A 23,078-nucleotide genomic window follows, 5' to 3' on the forward strand; every position below is an offset into this window, starting at 1 on the left:
TAGATAAGGAGAAAGGAAGACAAGGAGAATTTATGAACTCAGTTGGACTAAACTTTGTAGCTTTGAGACACTAGGTGAGCATGTCAATAAGATACCAACTGGTATAAGATTTGGAATTTAGGGCAAGGGTCTGGGCTAGGGACACATGTGGAAATTATCAGCATATAGGTAACTAAAGCCATTGGTGTGGACCATGACGTTTAGGCCAAGAGACTATAATGAAAACAAAAAAGAACCTCAGATGAATTGTGAGGCAGTCCTGTATTTAATAGCTAAGGAGAGGAGAAGGAAACTGCTCCTCTCCTTATTAGAAGTGTACACAGTACTCCGAAGTATAGGGAAACAAGCCAAGAAGTAAAGGGCCAATGGAAGAAGTAATATTCAAAGAAATAATTGGTCAATGTGTTGAATATTGTTGAGAGTTAAAGATGATTGAAAATGACCCTTATTTCATCGATAAGAAAAATGAAGCATTGAGAAGTGACTTGTTCAAGGCTGACGTAAATTCCTGTCCCTTTCTGGATTCCCAGAGAATTCATACTGGTGCCTGTGTTAGGGTTATTTATGTGTATGATTCATTCTCTCCACAGGACATAAATTCCCCAGTCCTCACTTGACTCAACCTTCTAGCATTGCATATTGTTGACTACAATCTTTACATCTACTTCAGTGATATTCTGGAATTATGTCTTAGTCTCCTTCGAAATAGCCGTTCTTATTTGTTGTGATTATACATGTAGGAATGCCTGGCATACTTTTTTAAAAATAGTGGGTTGTTTTTTTTTTTAATGCCATTTCTTGCTTCCTCCCCCTCCCCCTAGCCAAAATCTTGAGGGGTAGATTACAAGATTCTGGCTTTTTAAAAAAACTCCCAAGTAGGAAGCTTTGGAAATTACTAGCTTAGAGTTAAGGTTTGGAAACCACTAGCTTAGTCTCAGACCAAACAGAGCTAGGGTAGCAAGATGGAGAAGCCACCCAACTTGCCCACACTCTGATAAAATACTCCTATTTTACAACAATACACAGTTAAGCTTCAGTTATTCCGAGATCGGCTTTCCAGCAAAAAACTGGAGGAGGGCCAAAACTGGAAGTTGAGGAAAGAAAACACCTCTCACGGGAAAAGAACTTTTGAGAGTGAACGAGCAATAAAAATCTCTCAAAATATCACTTGATGTAGAGTCCCTGTCCTATTTACTGATGGGAAGAAAAAGGATTCTCTCATTAGCCGGCTGTGGATATGAACATCTGATCAATCATCGCCTGGAGCCAGAGAAAAGCCATCAGGAAAAAGGAGTAAAAAATAAACAGTAGAGTAGAAAGGATGAGAGGAAGGCTCAGAGTGGATAAAGAGACAGATGAGATGAGAAGCAGTGACAGGTTATTAGAAAAGGTGATGAGAGCATTCCAAAGAGGGGGGGAAAAAAGAAAAAGAGAGAGAGGGAGAGAGGGAGAGAGAGAGAGAGATCACCAAAGTAGGGGATCCTAGATCCCTAAGCAATCCCCTGGGACTTTAGCATATGGCCAAGGTATCTAACCCTAACCCTGACTGTAACCCTAACCCTAACCCTAACGTGTTTGATGGTCAGTCATCGACAAAGGATTTCATTAAAATGCTGTATTCTTTAAGAATGTAGGGAGTAAGCAGGTTTTAAAAGAACTTCTGAGGGATCCTTGGGTGGCTCAGCAGCTTGGCGCCTGCCTTTGGCCCAGGGCATGATCCTGGAGTCCGGGGATCGAGTCCCATGTCAGCATTCTGCACGGAGCCTGCTTCTCTCTCTGCCTCTGTGTGTATGTGTGTCTTTCGTGAATAAATAAAATCTTTTAAAAACAAATACAAAATAAAAGGATTTCTGGAAAAAAAGCGTTACAATGAAAAATAATAATTAAAAAAAAAAAAAAGACACGGCTATTTTAAAACGCCGTGCAATTACTAAAGTGAATTAGAGCCTGAGCAGGGAGCCGGGGGACACTCATCCCGGGTTTCGGAGGGCGCGGTCCCCGGGGTCGGACCCCTTCCCAGGGCCTTCCGCGGAGTCTGCAGCAGGGAGCAGCCCGGCCAGCCCCCCCCCCCCCCCCCCCACTGCTGCACGTTTGAAGCAACCGGTGCTCCCTTCGCTCCGAAGTCCTCGCGCTGTCGTGCAAATTAAGGGAACGGGTGTCCGTGCGATTGGGCCGGGGAGCACACCAAGACACGCCCCCACCCCCACCCCCCAGCACCCCCCCCACACCTGCACCCCCACCCCGCCACGTTTTCAAATGAAGTAATTATCTAAATATTTTTGCTTGCCGTAGAGATCCGGGGCTCTAAGTGTTTAGGATGGAAAACCTCCAACCCACTTGGCTTGGCTTCCTAGTCCTTGGGGGGCGGGGGGGGGGGTGTCTTTAAAAGCACCTGCCAGCATTTAAGTTCTGGTGCTTTCGGAGAGAGGCTGACCCGGCGCGTCCCAGAGGGAGCCTTTTTGCAGTCTGCACGGAGAACCGCGTGAGTGGCCCCCCAGGGATGTCGATTCACCCCCCCACACACACTCCTGCTTTCCCCCTGCTTCCCCCTAGGGTCGCCCGCAGGCTGCCCGCGGCAGATGCTCAGCGGGACCCCGAGCGGCGAGGCCGCGGGATCCAGCCTGCAGCCCCGGGAGCTGGAAGGGGGCGCTCGGAGGCGCAGCGCCCGGCGGGGGCGTGGTTAGGGGCGTGGTTAGGGGCGGGGCCAGGGTCCGGGCGGCCGGGGGCGCCGTCGGCGAGGCTCGCGCAGCCGCAGTGGGCGCGCCGACGCCGGGCTCCTCCTCCTCCCGGCTCCGTAGTAAGCATGGCGGCGGCGGCGTTCGTGGTCCCTCGGGTGAAACAGAAAGCGGGAGCTGCGCGGAGAGGGAGCGGAGAGCGGGGCTGAGGCGGCGCCGTCACCGCCGGAAAACCACGCCGACAGTCCGCGCGCCGGCGGCCGCAGCGGCCCCCCGGGAGCTGGCGCTGCCGCCCAGGCAGGGCGAGGACGGTCGGGAAGCCGAAGGAGGGGCGCCCGGGAGCCGCCTTCCTCCGCCTCAGAGCGGCGTGACTCGGAGGTGAGAGACGGGGGACGCCGAGCCGGCGCCGCGGGGACCGTTAGGCTGCCGGGGGCGGGGGGGCGGGGGGGCCCGTCGGGGGGCAGGGCGGGGGCGGCGCCCGCCCACTTGTCGCCCACCTGCCGGGCCCGAGTCCCGCTGCGAGGCGCCTGAGGGGGGGCGGGGGGCGCGACCGCGGCCGCGACCCGCCCCCTCCCCGTGCCCCTCCCCCGCCCCCGCCCCTCCCCCGCCCCCTCCCCCGCCCCCGCCGGCGGGGAGCAGCGCGGCTCGCGGAGGCTCGGGGCGCCGAGCGCGGAGCCCGGCGGGGAAGGTCGCCGAGCGGTCGCCGCGCCTCAGCTTGGGCCGCCGCCGAACTGGGACGCTTTTTCCGGAGCGCGTCGCCGCCCCCGCCCCCGCTCCTCTGAGGGGGTTAAAACGTCCACGAGCCCGCCCTTGGCCGTCGGGTGCTGCGCGGCCGGCGCCCCGTACCTGGCGGTTCCCCGCGAGCCACCTGTTGGGGCGGGAGGGCACTGCCGGGGCTGCCGCGCTCGCTCGCGCTGCTGAGAACCACCTGGATCCGTGAACTCCTGACACGGCGGCGGCGGCGGAGGGACGCCACGCGTCAGGTAAGGCGGACGGGCCAGTGATGCCGCCGCTCCGTCGTCGTTAGTGTCGCCCACGGTCCATCTTGTACCGCTCTGTCCGCGCTAAAAAGCTCGGGGGTATTTTTTCCCTTTTTTTTTTTTTAATTTTATTTTACTTTTTTTTTTTTTTTTTCGCCGGGGGGTGGGGGGACACCGGAGGGAGCCTGTAATGGTCGCTGGAGCGCCCGGAGCCGTGCCTTCGAGATCTTCCGTTGTGAAATTTTAACGTGTCTCTGGACACCTTTGTGTCTGAGCATCTTCTAACCCAAGGATCGTTAAGCTGATAAGGTATTTTTTTTTTCTTTCCTTTTTTTTTTTTTTCTTCCTTTTCTTTCCGCAGTATGATCCCTCCTACGTTGTTGTTGTCCAGTATGGACTTTGAAAACCGAGCCGCCTCATTATTAAGCTTCTTAACTGCGGGCTGTGTGTGTGTGTGTGTGTGTGTGTGTTTTTTTTTTAGTTCTGGAAACCAAAGTTGCAGCTTTTTTTTTTTGTATCCTAAGAATGAAAAGAAAAAAAAAATAATGACTGAAGTTGAACTGTTACTCCACTATTTTCCCCGCCGTGCCGTTTCCAGCACCAGCGCGAACTAAACATATGCCCGACTCAGGAGTTGGAGCCATATGTCAGGCAGCAACTAATTGGGATTTGTGGCCCTGATCTCGTGTTTGGATAAATATTTAGTTTTTTTGTGCATTTGCTAAATCTGTAATTCTTGCCGTCGTGTCAGTTTTGTTTGAATCACCTATAAATATTCCAGAGGAATGACTCCTCTGCCTTTTTGGTATTTTCTTGGTTGAGTTGATTTCATCTCAGGTCATGAGATAAAGTGCCTGTTGAGGCAGAGGGTGGGCTTAACAGAAAACAATGATAAAAAGGATTTTTAGCACTTTTTTTTTTTTTTTAAATAACTGCAACGTAAAATTTGCTTTCAGCTTTCTGGCCGACTGATAATGCTTGCCATCACTAAATAACACTAGTTAGTGGGGAAAAAAAGGATGATTTAACAGGGAGAAAAAAAAAAAAGCACCTCACTAAGATTTTTTGTAAATAATGTCATATTCAAAAGTTTTTAGCGTTGTCCTTGTAAATTTTACTGGTTTTTTTTCTTTTTTCTTTTTCTTCATAGATCATCTCTCAGTTTTCTTATGTAGAATGACAGAGATTTTTTTATCCTTAGCTGGGTGACTTTAGCCACCTGTATGCTTCTGAATTAACTCCCTTTTCCCCTTTGTCTCTCGTTTTGAATTCTCAAAACCATTGAGTATTTAGGGAAGATAGACTTCTAGTTAACCCTGGCCTTAGTCAGATGTAATTATAAGGGCAGTTTGCTTCTTCCAAATTACTGATATACATTTGAAAAAAACCGATGCCAGGATTATCTTTTGGTGCCATCTGTGTCATCACTTCCCCTCATCATGTGAGTAATTGACAGCTGATTCATTTTACCATGCGTTTAATAATTACTTTTTAATTGTAAAATTTCTACAGTATAATATTAAGCATATTTTATTCATAATTAAGAAAACTGTCTCTCTCTTCTCTGACCAGCCAGACATAGGTAAGGACTGAGAGACTATAAAACCCAGGACTAAAAGAAGGAATATATGATTAATACCCTCATCATCCTCTGTAGCTTAACTTAGGTAAAAAGCGCTTACTTTATAATACGCCATATTGTTAGTATAAACTTATGGGTAATAAAATGCTTGTTTTAATACATTTCTTTTTTTTATGTGCGTACATGCAAGTCTTGTGCACCTTATTTTGCCTATATTTTTATAACAACAGTTTGGTCAAGTAATAAAATTTTTTTATATTCTTGGTGCATTTTTGTATGGTGGTATCCTTGAGAGTGATATAAGGGTATGTACTTGGTTTCCAGTTTTATTAGTCAGATAATCAAAAGATACATGATTGGTGTTTTTTTTTCCTTAACAATTTCTAGCACACCTCAAATAAATTTAGGGTATTGAAAATCTAAAGATTTAGGGTACAGTGCATGTCTATCCCACTGAATCTTTTAGGGCTTCAGTTATCACACTGCAAAAAAAAAAAAAAAAAATCCTTAATGGATATCAGTGTCAAGAGCTGCTTGTTGAAAGGAAATTAATGGCCAATAGTGTTGAAAGGCAAATTTTTTTAAACATGTATTGTAAGCTTTTATAACGTTCTTACTATTTTGATATCATTTTATTTCAGAATATTTTTCAGTGGTCTCTTAATTTCTTGATCCTTATTTTTCTATCCTTCCATATTATAGTTTTGTTTGTGTTTCACATACACTTTCTAAGTTTGCAGTACAGCTTATGGTCTTCCATCAAGTTATTTTGTGGGTATCTTCCTTTGATATTTCCAATCACTTATCACCCATTTTCCAGTCTGCAGATTATTTTTTCTCCAAGATAGAGAGGTACACTTGGGAGATGATATGTGCTCAAAGGATGATGAGCCACTATTGAAGTGGGGATATTAAAGCAGTGTGGTATCTTTCCTTCCTTCAAGTTGTTTAGAAAATAGTTGTAGATACTAGACTAACAGGAAATCATTAGCGAAAATATAAGATGTTATTATTAAATTGTGTGGCCAGGACTTAATTTGAAAGAAAGTGAGTCCACTGAGGGATCATGGAAGGCATTTGGAAGAAATCAGACTTGAAGCCTGGGAAGGACTTAGCACAAGGACAGACACTCCGAAAAAGGTTGACATCCAGAGCTGGAAGTAAGGGGGCATGAACCAGTCTGAGAGCATTCAAGGATAAGTAGTAAGAGCAAGAAAGAAAGAAGTTTGCCTGCAGATTTTGACAAGCCCCAGGGCATGGTCAAAAAGAATATGCAGGGCTGGAGAAGATAATTTGGCTGGATCATTATGAATTCATCACTGAGAGAACTGTAGGTCTGCCTTGACGTATTAATAGCTTAAGCTTTGTGTGTAAGAGATAGCTGTATATGTCTTATATGTAGTTATTACAGCTTAGATCAGGAATTTGCAAACTTTTTCTATAGAGTGCCAGATAGTCAATATTTTAGGCTCTGCATTTTACTTGTAGTCTCTATTGAGTATTCTTTTTTGTTTATTTCTTAAAGTAATTTTTTGTAAATACAAGAATCATTCTTAACTCAAGGCCAAACAAAAACAAGCTGGCTGTGGATTGGATTTAGCTAGTGGACCCAGTTTGCTGACTCTTGGCTAAGTAATTGCCCCTACAGTACATAAAGTGGGATACCTTATATCATTTGTCTACATGGTTGTTTGGTGTGTTTTGTTATGACTGTCATTTATATTTGTTCCCTATGTTACAGTAAAAATAAAGAAAATATGCAGAAATAACTATTATTGTAATTGTTATTTTGTAGCCGAACTTCTAGCAACAGCCTAGACTTGGTCTCAGAACTAGGAAGTGAAAGAAGAAAAACCTTTGAGCTAGGCCTTAGAGCAGTGAAAATAGCTACATCATAGCTTGATTTGAAATTTGTATTAGGTTAAGTAGATCAACAGCCTCTTCTGGTTTTACATATTTTAAACTGCAACTGGCATTTTAAAAACTTTAGCTAGGGTACCACGGTGGCTTATACGTGATAATAGGGACCTGGTGGTAGGAAACCTTGTCTTTAAAAGTAGTTTAGGATGAGATAGTGAAGAGATAAGCAATTAGATACCTCTGCAAGAGTCATTGTGTTACAGAATAGTCTAATAATTGATATTTACACTGGAGATTAAGGCAAAGAAGACCTAGAAATGTCTTTTAAAATAAGATTATTTAAAGATAAGTTATGGCGATTACCTTTTAAGCATAAGTTATTTTGAAAATTCATTTACATGAAATAGCTCTTTGAAGTTTCTAAATTTATAAATTTGTTATTTCTCAGGCAATCGTTTTATTCACATTGTGTTTCATGTCCCATTACCAGGTGAATAGTACCACTCAGGTTATGGTTGCATGAGTCAGCTGGCTAGGGTTACTCTGTCATCAGGAGTAATGACATCATTTTGTGTCATCAGGAGAGCAAGAATAAGGCATAGAACATTTTTTGATTTGCAGACATTAGTAAATATGTTCTCTATATATGAAGGATAGTGTTAGGTGCTGAAAAAAGTAAAGATAAATAAGATGGAGAGCTGCCTGGATAAAGTCAGTGTGTTTTCTTTAATTCCCTCTTAAAAACATTAAAACCAAACAAAACTTCAAAACTTAATTTTTGTAATTTATTTATGTTTGCATTTTTCATACTTTGTAAATGTATATACTGTCTTATATTGTAAGGCATTACAAACCTTTTGAACTAAATTTTAGTCTCCATGAATTGCTACCTAATAAAAATTTGGCTTTTTAAATTTTGCTTGGAAGAGAAATTAACAACTCATTTTTGAATTCACTTCTCTTTTGCCAGTGCTTGAAACAGCTAGATTATTCCAGCTGTTTTGTTTTTTAGGAAATTAAGTACCATGGATCTTAGTTCCAACTTCACCCTTATTAGCCATATGATCTCAGATTAGTTTTTTTCCATCTTAAATTCCCAGTCCTTAAAATTGAGAATAATACTTATCCTGTTTTCACCACAGAAGTATTATGACCACCCAATGAGATGTTGTTGGAGACCATGAAAACAAAGTACCAAATAAGTGCTTATATTAATATTATTATATTGGAAGCAGTGCAGCTCTTTTTTTTGTAAGAAATCGTCAATTCAAGTTTTATCCTCCAAAGTTCTGCAAATATGCTTCCAATAAACATTTAGTTTACTCAAAAGTTTTAACTGCTTTTTTGGCAAACAATGCATATAAAAGCTTTCTTTCTATTCTTAATCTTACAGTGCAGTCTGTATCCAGTGCCTCTGTTCTTTTTTGCAAGGGGATACTGATCTTATATCCCAACTTCAGCTAGTCTTTTCCAGAATGGAATAAAAATATGCAAAAGTGAATTCCTTGTGGTTTTCTTTTTTTTTTTTTTTTTTCAAGTGGAAGACTATTCCTGTATGTATAGTAATAAGATCCACTTGTTGAATTTTCATTGGTGTTTAGGCCTTGTACTTGGTAATTTTTTAAATCCTATGCAGACATGCCCAATATGTGTTAGTATTTTTATTTTGCAGATGAAACTATTACTTCTGATTGACTTTCATATCTTTCTTCCTCCTCACTTCTTGTGATCTCTTATGTGCTAGTTGTTAGAAATAAAAAGTAAATTTGATGTGTACTTCTAAATAAACCTTGATATAAAAGTTACTTAAGTTTTATAAATTAGATTGTTAATCAGTCTCTCTCACAAATATCTGCTTGGTATTTTCTGTTTCCCTTCTTCAGAATCCACATTTCAATATATATTTGAACAGAATAATTAAGAAAATTTAAGTGATTTCATTATTCATTTCCCAGTGAGAGAAAAAAAAATCTTCCTACTTTGGGGGTTCTAAACCGGTGTTGAAGTGCATTTCATAAAGCACAGTTAAGACTTTTTAAAATAATTACATGCTTTCTTTTGCAGAAACAGATGTTATGTACAACAACTACTTTTGAGATCTAGCTTGAAGGAGTAGTCATTTACATCAATCAGTTTTTAAGATTTGCTTAAACTTTTTAAATGAAAAAAATTATACTTTGTGATTTCATTCTGTTTACATTTTCTAGATTATTTTGGTCTACTTAAGACAAGCATTCTCAATTTGTAGTTTTGTCCTTAAGACTTTTTTCTATGTAATATTTTCATTTGCAATATATACTTTTTGCTTACATTTTAGTTAATGGTTTTTTGTTCTATAAGTGTTGGGACCAGCTATTTCTGATACTTCAGATCAGTAGGTGCTTATTCCTCAGAAGCAACTGTATGCTAGCAATTGTATTTTTTTAAAGATTTATTTACTTGGGGTGGAGGAGTGTAGAGGGAAAGGGAGAAAGAAACCAAGTGGACTCGACTTCACACAAAGTCCAACATGGGGGTTCTTTTCAAGATCCTGAGATCATGACCTGAATCGAAGCTAAGAGTCAGATGCTTAACTGACTGTACCCACCCAGGCACCCCTGCAATTGTGTGTTTTTAATCTATTACTTGAACCTTGCTAAAATTGGTCTAATGTATGTGATAGAGTAGCCTTTAAGAAAATATAGGGGCAGTTTCCCTCTAGTCCACTTTCAGGCTGCTTCCAGGCTAATATTTTTTAAAATACGAGTTTTATTCAAATCATTACTCAATTTTAGATACTAAAATCACCACAATTCTTGCTGCTTCAGTTATAATGTCTTTGGTCTCTATTTCAAAGTCTAGGTCTGTTGATAACCTATGATTTTATCTATTCCCAACTTTGTAGTAGAAAGAGGATATGTTTTACACGAGGCAGATAGGTTTATTCATTGGCTTTCCCCCTTATTGGCTGTACATAAATATGAACATGTTACTCTACCTCTGTGGGCCTTAGTTTTTTCACTTTAAATAGAGGATAATAATAGGATCTATCTTTTAGAATTGGCTGTTGCAATGATTAAAGAGAGCCCATTTAACATGGCAAGTAAACTGCTTGCTATAGGATATTTATATCTAGAACTTTGACAGATATGTCTAATCACAGTCACCTAAATAACATATTCTTTTTTTAACCATTCACCATTTATTCTTCTATCATTTAATTCTTTAAATGTCCTAGATGCTTAAAATATGAATGTCATACTCCCTTCCCTCTAGTAATTCACAAACTAGGATGAGAGGTAAAGACATATAAACAAATGCATACTTAAAAATAATTGGGTAAATAAAATACCTCTTGCCTTTTTTTCACTTGTGTGAATCCTTCCTATCATTTAGTATTGAACTGCCATGTTTCCGTAACACCCTCAGTGTCATGATTGTATACATATTATACCATAGCATATATATTTCTTGTCCATCTCTACTATTAGATTATGAACTTCTTGAGTTCGAACAGTACTGCTGGAGTTGGCAAATTTTTTTTTCTATAAAGGAGCAGATAGTAAATATTTAAGTTGTATGGCTGTATGGACTGTTGCAAATGCTTAACTTGTTGTAGGAGCGTAAAAACAGCCATAGATAAGTTATAAACATTGCGTATGACTGTGTTCCAATAAAACTTTATAAGAACAGGCAGGGGGCCAGATTTGGCTTAGTTTGCTTATTCCAGCCATGCAGCATACCTGATGCCTGGCAAATATATAGCACTCAGTAAATAATAAATTAATATATAGTAAATACTTTCTGTGTTCTGAGTGCTGTTCCAAACAACTTTATGTGTATCAGTTTACCTAATCTATAAAACAACCGTCTGAGGTAGATAATGTTGTCACCATTTTAAAAATGAGGAAACTGAACCAGAAAGAAGTTAAATAACATGCTTAAGATCATACAACTAGTTAATGAAGGATTTGGGATTTGAACCTGGGTACCTGACTCCAAAGCCTGGGCTTTTAACCTACCTGATGTGTTGAATCTCAGGAGTATAATATTGACTCAGTATTAGGAAACATATTGACATAATTAACTGTAGTTATAGATGAAAGGATAAAACTATATGATTATCTCTGGTGCTAAAAATACAATTTTCTAAAATTCAGTTGTCCCTTATAACTGTTAACAAGTAACCTAGTAAAGGGTCTCTAACAAGTAACCTAGTAAAGGGTCTCTATCAGAAGCCTATATCAAATGTCATAGTGAAATATTAGAAGCACTTTTGTAAAAAGATAGGAATATAACATTTGCCCTAAAGTCTCAGCCAATGCATTAAGAAGAAAAATAATTAACCTCTAAATAAGGGGTGTATGGGCGATAAGAGGTGAGATATATCACTGTTAGTATTTGTAGTTGATATGATTGCCTACTTAGAAAATATAAGATAGTCAACACAAAATGATTTGAGTCAGAAAGACATTTCAGTAAGCCAACTGGCTATAACTTAGAGTATTCATTAGCTTTCTTATATACTAGCAGTAGCCAACTATGAAAAATGATTATTAAAAAGGTAGAAGCCAAAATTATAAAATACTTAAGAACCTTTCAAAATATGCAACAACTACATAAAGAAAACTTTAAGAAGATCTGAATGGATGGAGAGCATACTATATTGCTGAATGTGACAACTTAATACCGTAAAAATGGCAGTTCGCACCAAATGAGTCAATAGTCAGTGTAATCCTAATTAGATTATAGTAGGATTTTAAAATGAAATTTGACAAACTGATGGTTCAAATTTTGAGATGGTGAAATGCTTAAGAATGCCAAGTAAATTTCAAAAAGAAGCATAATTACTGTGAACATACCTATCAAAGATCCAAACATACTATAAAATTACAGTTATTAAAAAACAGAATTTGGAGTAGGAATGAGCATGTTGATCATGGAAACAGAATATAGAATTCAGGAGGAACTCCATGAATAGAGAATTTCTTGTGTGGTTAACTAGTAATGGAAGAGTCAGTCTGTAAATGATATGGGACAGTTGGCTATCCAATTAGTTACCCACTTCATGGCACTATCAAAACTAAAATCTAGATGGACTAAATATAAGTAAATAAAATGGCAAAAGATTTAGAAATGAATTTAAAAAAAAAAACATTTTGGAGTAGAGAAGACCTCTCAAGTGAAACATCAAACTTAGACACCATTAAAAAAGGCAAGCAACTGAATTATCAAATAACATATTTGACATGTAATAGACAAAGTTAATATTCAAAGTACACAAGGTGTGCTCTCAAATCAGTGTGGAAAAATCCAACCTGGTAGAAAATAAAGAATGTAAGTAGGAAATTCATGAAATTTAAAATATAAATAGTCTATAAAGTTTTGAAGAGTTATTCAGCCACACCAGTATTCTGAGAAATTTAAATGAAAACATCAACGAGATAGGATATTTTAAGAAACTTTTGTAATAAAATTAACAAAAACTGGACAACCGTAATATTATTAAGTAAAATTAAAATTAAATGTATAAAAGTATACATTTATAAAGTATTGAACAAAGTATAAATAGCCTCATATTTTTTTTTTTAAGATTTTACTTATTTATTCATGAGAGACAGGGGCAGAGTCATAGGCAGAGGGAGAAGCAGACTTCCTGCAGGGAACCTGATCCAGGACTGGATCCTAGGACCCCAAGATCATGACCTGAGTGGAAAGTAGACACTCAACCACTGAGCCACTCAGGCACCCCTAGCCTCATCTTTTTGAGGAGAAAAGTTCAGCAATATCTATCAACTTTAAAACTTCTGAACAGAAGTTTTAATTCTGTAGATCTAGAATACAGAAATACTATCATAGGTTCATATTGAATATTACATGGTTATTTCTTGCAGAGGGGGAAACGTGTGAAGAAAAAAGAACGCAGTTTCATTGTTCAGCATTAGAATAGTTAAGTTATGGGATGCCCTTACAGTCGAATATTAGGCTACCATGAAAAAGAATGAAATAGATATAAATGTACTTCTTTAACTATAGAAATGATCCCTGTAAGTATCTTAATGCACTTCTTTAAGAAAATAATTATTTCACATGAAAAAGAATGACACTGACCAGTACATGTCATTTCATTTACGTAACAACCAAAAGCCTTAGAAAATCTTATATATACATAGGTAAGTGCCAAGAACATGTCTGAGAGGGTATCTTCCACAGTGGGTAGCTGTAGAAATTGGATTTGAGGACAGGAAGAAGAATTAAAAATGATGACTCTACATATATTCTTAAGTATGAAACATACAACTTTGTGATAGAACAAAAATAATAAAATATAAGAGGGTCTGGATTTGGCAATTATGATTAGTCCTTATTAGAGACATACCTTCTTGTCGGAGAGTCTTGATTTATGTCTCTTTTTCTGTGTAATTTTTAATAACACCTCTCCACTCACAAGCTTCCCATTGGTGTCTAAAGTCATTGGTACGTTTAAAAATAGCACTTTCAATATAGAATTGGGTCAGGAACTCTGTTACTGTAGGTTAAAGAAGCAAGAATTATAGACTAGAGATTCTCAACCTTTATAACTGTACCTGAGACACAAGGTAATTTTAGTATACTTTCTGAAGTTCTATTATAAAAGCAGTTTTTTCAAATGTAAAATTATGATACTGAATATAGTTTTCAAGTCTCATTTGTCTAGATATTTTTATTCTTCCCCCCTTTCAATATTAGAACCTCATATTTTAAGAAAGTTGGTTGTAAATCCTAGGATTGATGTCATTAGCTTGAGCTAAATGTAGTCTAAAAAGAAGGAAGCTTTTTAAAAAATAGGATGAAGGGATATGAGCATGTTTAGAAGCAATAATATTTAACTCAGGCTTAATAGATTTATCATAAAGAATCTGGTTATCTCAGAAAGGGCAATGTTAAAACACTGTGTTCTACAGACAAATCTTATGGGAAATGCAGAAATCTTTCTTGTGTCTTATGATAAGATTCTCTATTTAGAAGGAAACATGTTAAATATGGTGAAGTTATAGTAAGACACTAGCTTTTGCAGGGGAATGCAAACCCTTCTGTTGTGAACCTAGATGCCAGGTGTTAACTTTGGTCAGAAAATCTTTAGAAACTACAGGTTTAGTCTTCAAAGTCATTCTGAGAGATGTTACCAAAATTTTGAAATTCTAAAAAAGCAAAGTGGATATAATATATAAGCTAGCACATTTTAAAAGGGCAATAAAATATTTGTAGATGAAAATAGAATTGTCATAGATGTAATTACTTTGGGCTCTAAAGGTAACCCAAGTGCTCTGAAAACATTCGCTAGAAATGTAAAATGGGATTTAAGACAATAGCACTTAGAAAAAAAATTGTTGGTCTTAATTATATGTATACTCTCTGTCCTTAAATGAATTGGAATCGATTTCTTGGAAGCAACTCCTGCTCTCAGTTCCCATAGTTTCTTGACTAAATGTATCTTTTTGATGTCTTTTTCATCAAAAGTGCCTCTGAAGTCTTTTTAAATCAGATTTTCATGTTAGTATTAAGGTATGATTTCATAGTAGAGGGACAGGGGCTATATCTCCTCACTGCCTGATTAAATTAAGTTATATGTCATTTTCTGGCAATGGAGAATAATGGTAGTGACTCTTAACCCCTCCTCTTTTTTTAAACCTCTGTTCACTTATGTGGGGTAAAAAAACTGAGAGGCCCACCCATCCTATCCATTCTGCTTCTTTCATCTTTCCAGTGGACAAGAAATTGGAGAATTAGATAAGTAAGTTTGTTGCTAATGATCTGTATAAATTGTCACTTACCTTATAAGGAAAAATACTTTGTATATGAAATATATATTTACATTTTTAGGTTAAACCATATGAAATAATGTTATTTTGATATTTTTTCTTAAAAATGATAACTTTAACCTGTTACATTATAGGATTATGCCCTACAAACACTGCCCTATAGATAAAATAGGTTATTGCACTTAACATGAAAAGTATGTTGTAAGTTACTTAAATACATAATTCATAACTAGCAGATCACTGATAAAATGTTACCATATAAGTCAAATTGAAAGGTTTATAAACACACCTACTTAATCAACAAGGTTAAAGTAATAAGCCAAAAATATCGTTAATGTGTATGCATCATTGTACACTATTGGGTTAATCAACCTTCTCCAAAAACTAAATTGGACATGGGAATGGTAAAGCTAAACATGCAGTAATTTATAAATAACAGCTGTTGGATTTGAGAACCATGACAGGTTGAAGACACCACAAAAACCAAGGCAATTGAAGAGAGCACTGATGATAGGTAAACAGATAATGAAGTATCCTTCCTGCAAATTGTCAGAATCTTAACTATATTGCATAGCAGTTCAACATCTTAGTAGAATCCTGACTTAGAGGCCCAAGTAATCTTTCAAAACATATTAATTTTACTGTACACATTTTATTAACAAATATTATTAACAAATAAGAGCTCAGCTCACTCTGTAAGTTGCTAGTAAGTTAGTCTTACACAGATATAAAAGCTAAAGAATTGTGTGTCATTTGCCCAAAACATCCGTAAAAAGAACATTGATTTTTCTTTTAGTTCAGGACATATCAAGAACACACTGCCATTAGTGAACCCTGGACCATACTTTTGATATATCATGCTTTTTAAAGCATGATCATTTGGTTCCTATGTGTAATAAATTCATTCACTGTCCATTGTGTACATTAAAAATTAAGAGTAGTGTGGGGTGCCTGGGTGGCTTAGTTGGTTGAGGGTCCAACTCTTTGATTTTGGCTCAGGTCATGACCTGAGGGTTGTGAGATGGAGCCCCATATCAGCCTCTGCTGGGCATGGAGCCTGTTTGGAATTCTCTCTCCCTGTCCTTCCTTTGAGTGCGCACACACTCTCTCAAAAAAAGAAAAAGTAAAAAAAAAAAAAAAAAAAATTAAGAGTAGCGAGTTTGGTTCTCTGCCAAAAGTGAAAGGTACTGAATTTACTCTCCTGCCTGAAACAACTTAAAAAACCAGGGAAAAAAAAACTATGAAAGATGTTAGATATCAGGCAATGTAAGAGCGAGAACAAGGCAAGCCCTATCGTTGGCCCTGATTACTGTATGAAGAAAGTTTTCAGGGCATAGCAGAGGGAATCCCAAGTAGGTAACAGCTGACTCTGAGCTGGTGGAGTTTGCAGTCCCAGGAGGCTAACAATGCAGGACAGAGTATCAGGAGAAAAAGAACTTCAAAGATCTGAAGAGGGGGCACCTGAATGGCTCAGTGGTTGAGCATCTGCCTTCGGCTAGGGGGCTAGGGCCGTGACCCTGGGATCAAGTTCCGTATCAGGCTCCCTGCAGGGACCCTGCTTCTCCCTCTGCCTGTGTCTCTGCTTCTCTGTCTCTCATGAATAAATAAATAAAACCTTAAAAAAAAAAAAAAAGATCTGGAGAGGGTCTCCCTTGATCATTTAGCAGAGTATTGTAAATGCATATATGTAAGGAAACTACTCTGGGCTAAAAAAGAGACCCCCCCTAAAAGGATTCTATAAAACAGTATTCAGGCTCACACGGGGCCAGAAATAGTGCTGCTTTCCACCAGCCAGAGTAGAAAGCCTCATAATTCACAGGGTATTTGGTAGAGCACTCTGAAGGATCTTGGCTCAGTAGTGGGGAAAAAATTAACCCTAGACTAAATGTATTTCTGTTCCTGTCTAGTACAAGAACACAGTTCTGTTGTTACCTAAGGCAGAATCTAAGTCACTTAACCATATGTCAGAACAAAATTCAAGAATACTTATAGGAATATAAATATATACAGTAGCCAACAAGGTAAAATTTAAAATGTCTGGCATTCAGTCAAAACTACTAAGCCTGTGAAGAAGCAAGTAATACAGGAGAAAAATCATTGGCTTAAAACTGACCCCAAAATGATATCGATGGTGGATTAGTGGTCAAGAACATTAAAACAGTTATGACTGTATTTGTTATACTAGAAGAGGTAGAGGTAAAACTGAACATGTTGAATGGAGGGGGATCTTCTAGATTAAAATTACAGTGTCAGAAAACACTTGGGATGAGATTAATGGCATGTTATATATTGCCAAAGAAAAGGTGGAGACACAGCAATAGAAATTAATCCAAAATGAAGGGTGCCTGAGAGGCTCGGTTGGTTAAGTATCAGACTGTTGATCTCAGCTCATGTCTTGATCTCAGAGTTGTGAGTTCAAGCCCTTTGTTGGGCCCCATGCTGGATATGGAGCATACATTAAAAAAAAAAAGAAGAAGAAGAAGAAGAAATCCAAAAAGAAACACAGAGAAAAGAGAATTGTTTAAAGATGAACAGGGAAAAAAAGTGAAGAAATAAGGGCCAAACTTTTTCTAAATTTGATGAAAGCCATGAAACCAAGAAACACCATGTAAGAAAATGAACAAAATGGCATCAAGGAACATGATAAATCACTTAAAACAAGGGACAAAGAGAAAAAAAAAAATCTTAAAAGCAGCCAAAGACATTCAAATTGGCAGAGAAGTCAAACTCTCCCTCTTTGCAGATAACATGATATTGTATGTATATAGAAAACCCAAAAGACTCCACCCCAAGATTGCTAGAACTCATACAGCAATTCAGCAATGTGGTAGGATACAAAATCAATGCCCAGAAATCAGTGGCATTTGTATACACTAACAATGAGACTGAAGAAAGAGAAATTACGGTGTCAATCCCATTTATAATTGCATCGAAAACCATACAATACCTAGGAATAAATCTAACCAAAGAGGTAAAAGATCTATATTGTAAAAACTACAGAACACTTATGAAAGAAATCGAGGAAGACCTGGAAAAACATTCAATGCTCATGGACTGGAAGAATAAATATTGTGAAAATGTCTATGTTATCCAGAGCAATTTACACGTTCAGTGCAATCCCTATCAAAATACGATGGACTTTCTTCACAGAGTTGGAATAAATAATCTTAAGACTTGTATGGAATCAGAAAAGACCCTGAATAGCCAAAGTAATGTTGAAAGAGAAAAACCAAAGCTGGGGGCAACACAATGTTTGACTTGAAGCTGAAGCTGTATTACAAAGCTGTGATCATCAAGACAGTGTGGTACTGGCAGAAAAACAGACACATAGATCAATGGAACAGAGTAGAGAATCCAGAAGTGGACTTTCAACTCTATGGTCAACTCATCTTCAACAAATCAGGAAAGAATATCCACTGGAAAAAAGACAGTCTTTTCAATAAATGATGCTGGGAGGGATCCCTGGGTGGTGCAGCGGTTTAGCGCCTGCCTTTGGCCCAGGGTGCGATCCTGGAGACCCGGGATCGAATCCCACATCGGGCTCCCGGTGCATGGAGCCTGCTTCTCCCTCTGCCTGTGTCTCTGCCTCTCTTTCTCTCTCTGTGTGTGACTATCATAAATAAATAAAAATTTTAAAAAAAATATACAAAAAAAATGATGCTGGGAAAATTGGATAGCCATATGCAGAAGGATGAAACTAGACCATTCTCTTACACCATACACAAATATAAACTCAAAATGGATGAAAGACCTAAATGTGAGACAGGAACTTATCAAAATCCTAGAGGAGAACATAGGCAGAAACCTCTTGAACTTGGTCACAGCAATTTCTTGCAAGACACATCTATGAAGGCAAGGGAAACAAAAGCAAAAATGAACTATTGGGACTTTATCAAGTTAAAAAGCTTCTGCATAGCAAAGGAAACCATTGACGAAACTAAAAGAACCTACAGAATGGGAGAAGATATTTGCAAATGACATATCAGCTAAAGGGCTAGGACCCAAGATCTATAATGAACTTACCAAACTTGACACCCAAGAAACAATCCAGTCATGAAATGGGCAGAAGACATGAACAGATATTTCTCCAAAGAAAACATGCATGGCAAACAAGAACATGAAAAAATGCTCCACATCACCTGCCATCAGGAAAATGCAAATCAAAACCACAATGAGATACAACTTTATACCGGTGAGAATGGCTAAAATTCACAGAAGAGGGAACAACAAATGTTGGCAAGGATGTAGAGAAAGGGGAACCCTCTTACACTGTTGGTGGGAATGCAAGCTGGCACAGCCACTCTGGAAAACTGGAGGTTCCTCAAGAAGTTAAAAATAGAGCTACCCTATGACTCAGCAATTGCACTGCTGGGGACTTACCCCAAAGATAAGATGTAGTGAAAGACCAAGACACCTGCACTCCAATGTTTATAGTGGCAATGTCCACAACAGCCAAACTGTGGAAAGAACTACAATGTCCTTCGACAGATGAATGGTTAAAGATGTGGTCTATATATACAATGGAATGTTACTCAGCCATCAGAAAGGAAGGAATACCCACCATTTGCTTCGACGTGGATGGAACTGGAGGGTATTCTGAGTGAAGTAAAATCAGGGAAAGACAAGCATCATGGTTTCACTCCTATGTGGAATATAAGAAGTAGTGAAAGAGACCAAAAGGGAAAGGAGGGAAACTAAGTGGGGAAAAATTAGGGAGACAAACCATGAAAGACTCCTAACTCTGGGAAACAGGGTTGCAGAAGGGGAGGAGGTTAGGGGATGGGGTGACTGGGTAATGGTCACTAAGGAGGGCACTTGATGGGATGAGCAATGGGTATTATACTGTATATTGGCAAATTGAATTTAAATTTTTTTTAAAGTCCAATAAAAACTTCACTAAGCTAAAATTAAAATGCAGGCAGGTCTGTGTTGCTTCTGAAGGGTCTTGGGGAGAATCTCTTTCATTGCCGTTTTCAGCTTTTAGAGGCTACTTGCTTTTCTTGGCTTTTGGCCCCCTCCCCTTTCTTTTCCATCTTCCAACCTAGCAAGAGTGGGTCTAGTCCTTCTCATGCCACCATCATGTGGTTTCGTTCTTCTGCCTTCTTTCCCTTAACAAGGACTCTTGTGGTTACTTTGGGTTTACCTGGGTAATCCAGAATAATCTCTTTATTTTATGGTTAACTGATTAGCAGCTTAATTCCATGTGTAATCTAACATAGCCACACATTTCAAGAGATAAGGATGTGAATCATGGGGAAGAGAAGCACTCTTCTGTCTAAAAAGAGTATTTAAAGATATTCACAATATTCTATCATTTGGAAAAATACAAAATAATAAAACTTCATATGCAGTATGACCAAAAAAAAAAAAAAAAAGGTCAGCCAAAGAAAAACAACAAAGTTAAGGGTAATAGATTTCTCATCAGAAGCAATGTAAGTTAGAAGATAGTGGAGCATTATCTTTAAAACACTAAGAAAATAAAAAAATAAAAAAAAATAATCACCTGGAACTCTTTTTTTTTTTTTTAAATTTTTATTTATTTATGATAGTCACAGAGAGAGAGAGAGAGACAGAGGCAGAGACACAGGCAGATGGAGAAGCAAGCTCCATACACCGGGAGCCCGACCTGGAACTCTTTGCCAAGAAAACACATCTTTCAAAAGCAGACAAAATACTTTTGAAATGTGTAAAAGATGAAAGAATTATTTTCAGTCCTATACTGAAAGACATGTTAAATGGAGTCATTTAATCAGAAGGAAAATTAAATCGTAAGGATACCTGGACCTACAGAAAGGAATGAAGAGCACTGGAACTGGTAACTAATGGGTAAATAGATACAATTTTTTAAAAATTTAGGTATCTTTAAAGAACAAATGACTGTGAAATGTAAAAATGATCAGGTTTGTAAGGTTTAAAACATGTAAAAGTGAAATATATGATAATAGTACAGAACTCAGAAGGGGAGAAGTTGCAGGTATGTTGTCACAAAGTTCTGATACTTATACCTGAATTAGTATAATGTTACTTGAAATTAATGTTTGGTAAGTTAAAGCTGCATATTATAAGCCCTAAAGGAACGACTAAAGTGGCAAAGAATAATAGACTGTAAGCCTACAAGGGAGATAACATAACAATAATTGAAATAAAGCAGGTAAGGAAAAGGAAATAACAAAAGAACAAATAAACAAACAAATAAGATGGTACATTTAAACCCAACCATATAAATAATCCTATTACATATGAAGGGCCTAAATACTATAATTAAAAGGCAGAGATCATTGGATTAAATTTTCTTAAAAAAAAAAACAACAAGACCCAGGGGCATCTGGGCAGCTCAGTTGGTTAAGTTTCTGCCTTCCACTTGGGTCATGATCCCAGGATGAACCCTGTATCAGGCTTCTTGCTCAGCAGGGCATCTGCTTCTCCTTGCCCCTCTGGCCTCTGCTGGTGCTCTTTCTCTTTTACTCTCTCAGATAAATCAATAAGAAATCTTTAAAAAACAAATCAAGATCCAAATATATTTACAGGCAACCTACTTTATTTTACTTTATAAGATTTTTACTTATTTGAGAGAGAGAGCACACAAGGAGAGGGAGAGGAGGAGGGAGAAGCAGACTCCTCTCTGAGCAAAGAGCCCAGTGCGGGACTCTATCTAGGACCCTGGGATCATGACCTGAGCCGAAGGTAGATGCTTAACTGACTGAGACACTCAGGTGCCCCCAGGAAACCTACTTTAAATATAAAAATACATATAAGTTAAAAGTAAAAGGATGCAAAAGATATGCCATGTTAACACTATCTGAAAGAAAGCTGGAGTTATTAGATCAGAAGTTAGATTTCAGAGCAAAGACTATTTAATACGAGGGATAAAGAGGGTCATTTCATAATAATGAGGGGATTAAACCATCAAGAGGGCATAATACTAAATTTTTATGCACCTAACAGAAGAGCTTTAAATTATGTGATGGAACTGCAAAGGAAAATGTACAAGTGTGAAATTTTAGTGGAGATTCTAATACCCCTTAATAATGGACAGAACAGGGGATCCCTGGGTGGCTCAGCAGTTTAGCGCCTGCCTTCAGCCCAGGGCATGATCCTGGAGTCCCAGGATTGAGTCCTGCATCGGGCTCCTGCATGAAGCCTGCTTCTCCCTCTGCCTGTGTCTCTGCGTCTCTCTCTCTTTCTCTTTCTCTCATGAATAAATAAATAAAAACTTTAAAAAAATAATGGACAGAACAAGTAGAATATAAAACTTAAAATTATAAAATTTCATGAAGAAAACATAGTATAAGATCTTTGTAATCTTGGATTAGGGAAAACTCTCTTAGGTACAACACCAAAAGCACTATCCATAAGTCAAAAAATTAAGATGGACTTCATAGTTAAAACTCGTGTTTTTTGAAAGACGTTGTTGAGAGAATCCAAAGAACAAGCCACAGACTAGGAGAAAATCTTCAAATTACTTAACCCAACGAGACTGGTGTCCAAAATCCATAAAGCACTATTAAAACAATAATAAAGCCCAGTAACTAAATGGGCAAAACTATTAAAGAGCTACTTAACCAAAAAGCTATACAGATGGCAAATAAGCACTTGTTGAACATCATTATTCATAGGGAAATTCAAAGGCAGGATTACAAATAGGAAAATTTGGAGGGTGATGGATAGGTTCATTATCTTGATTGTAGTAATGGTTTCATGGGTGTATTCATGTGTCAATATTTATCAAGTATACTTTAAACGTCATTTGATAAATGTCTATTATACTTTAATAAAGTTATTTTAAAAATCTAGTTGGCACATTGTATATGCTTGATGCATGTTTGTTTAATACATTTGACCATTACTCTGCCATTTCCCAAGAACATTTGGGGAAATTTCCTTTTTTTTTTTCTGTTTAACCTATAGAAAATAGCAATTTCAATCTGAGAAGAAAATTGATTCGGCTTATAATATATTGATTTGACTGAAATACCCAAAGACAATTTCAAAGTCCTTATTAAACTTCCTTACTTTAGGGACGTCTGGGTGGCTCAGAGGTTGAGGGTCTGCCTTTGGCTCAGGTCGTGATCTTGATGTCTTGGGATCAAGTCCTGCATGAGGCTCCCTACAGGGAGCCTGCTTCTCCCTCTGCCTGTGTCTCTGCCTCTCTCTGTGTGTCTCTCATGAATAAATAAATAACATCTTTAAAAAAAATAAA

General features: G+C 38.3%; 1 protein-coding gene across 2 annotated transcripts in view; it reads left to right on the forward strand.

The window, feature by feature from the left end:
* Window positions 1–2,774: 2,774 nt before the first annotated feature.
* The window catches only part of FNDC3A (fibronectin type III domain containing 3A), a 171,503-nt gene continuing 151,199 nt past the window's right edge, over window positions 2,775–23,078 (forward strand). The window contains exon 1 of one of the 2 annotated variants that reach the window (XM_041730968.1): window positions 2,775–3,053. The gene's annotated coding sequence lies outside the window, so the exon portion shown is untranslated. Of the gene's footprint in view, window positions 3,054–3,343; window positions 3,659–23,078 lie in introns of those variants that run through there. The other variant, XM_041730969.1, reaches the window with a different exon arrangement.

This window comes from Vulpes lagopus, chromosome 16 (assembly GCF_018345385.1).
Source record: "Vulpes lagopus strain Blue_001 chromosome 16, ASM1834538v1, whole genome shotgun sequence".
In the NCBI taxonomy this organism is placed as follows: Eukaryota; Metazoa; Chordata; class Mammalia; order Carnivora; family Canidae; genus Vulpes; species Vulpes lagopus.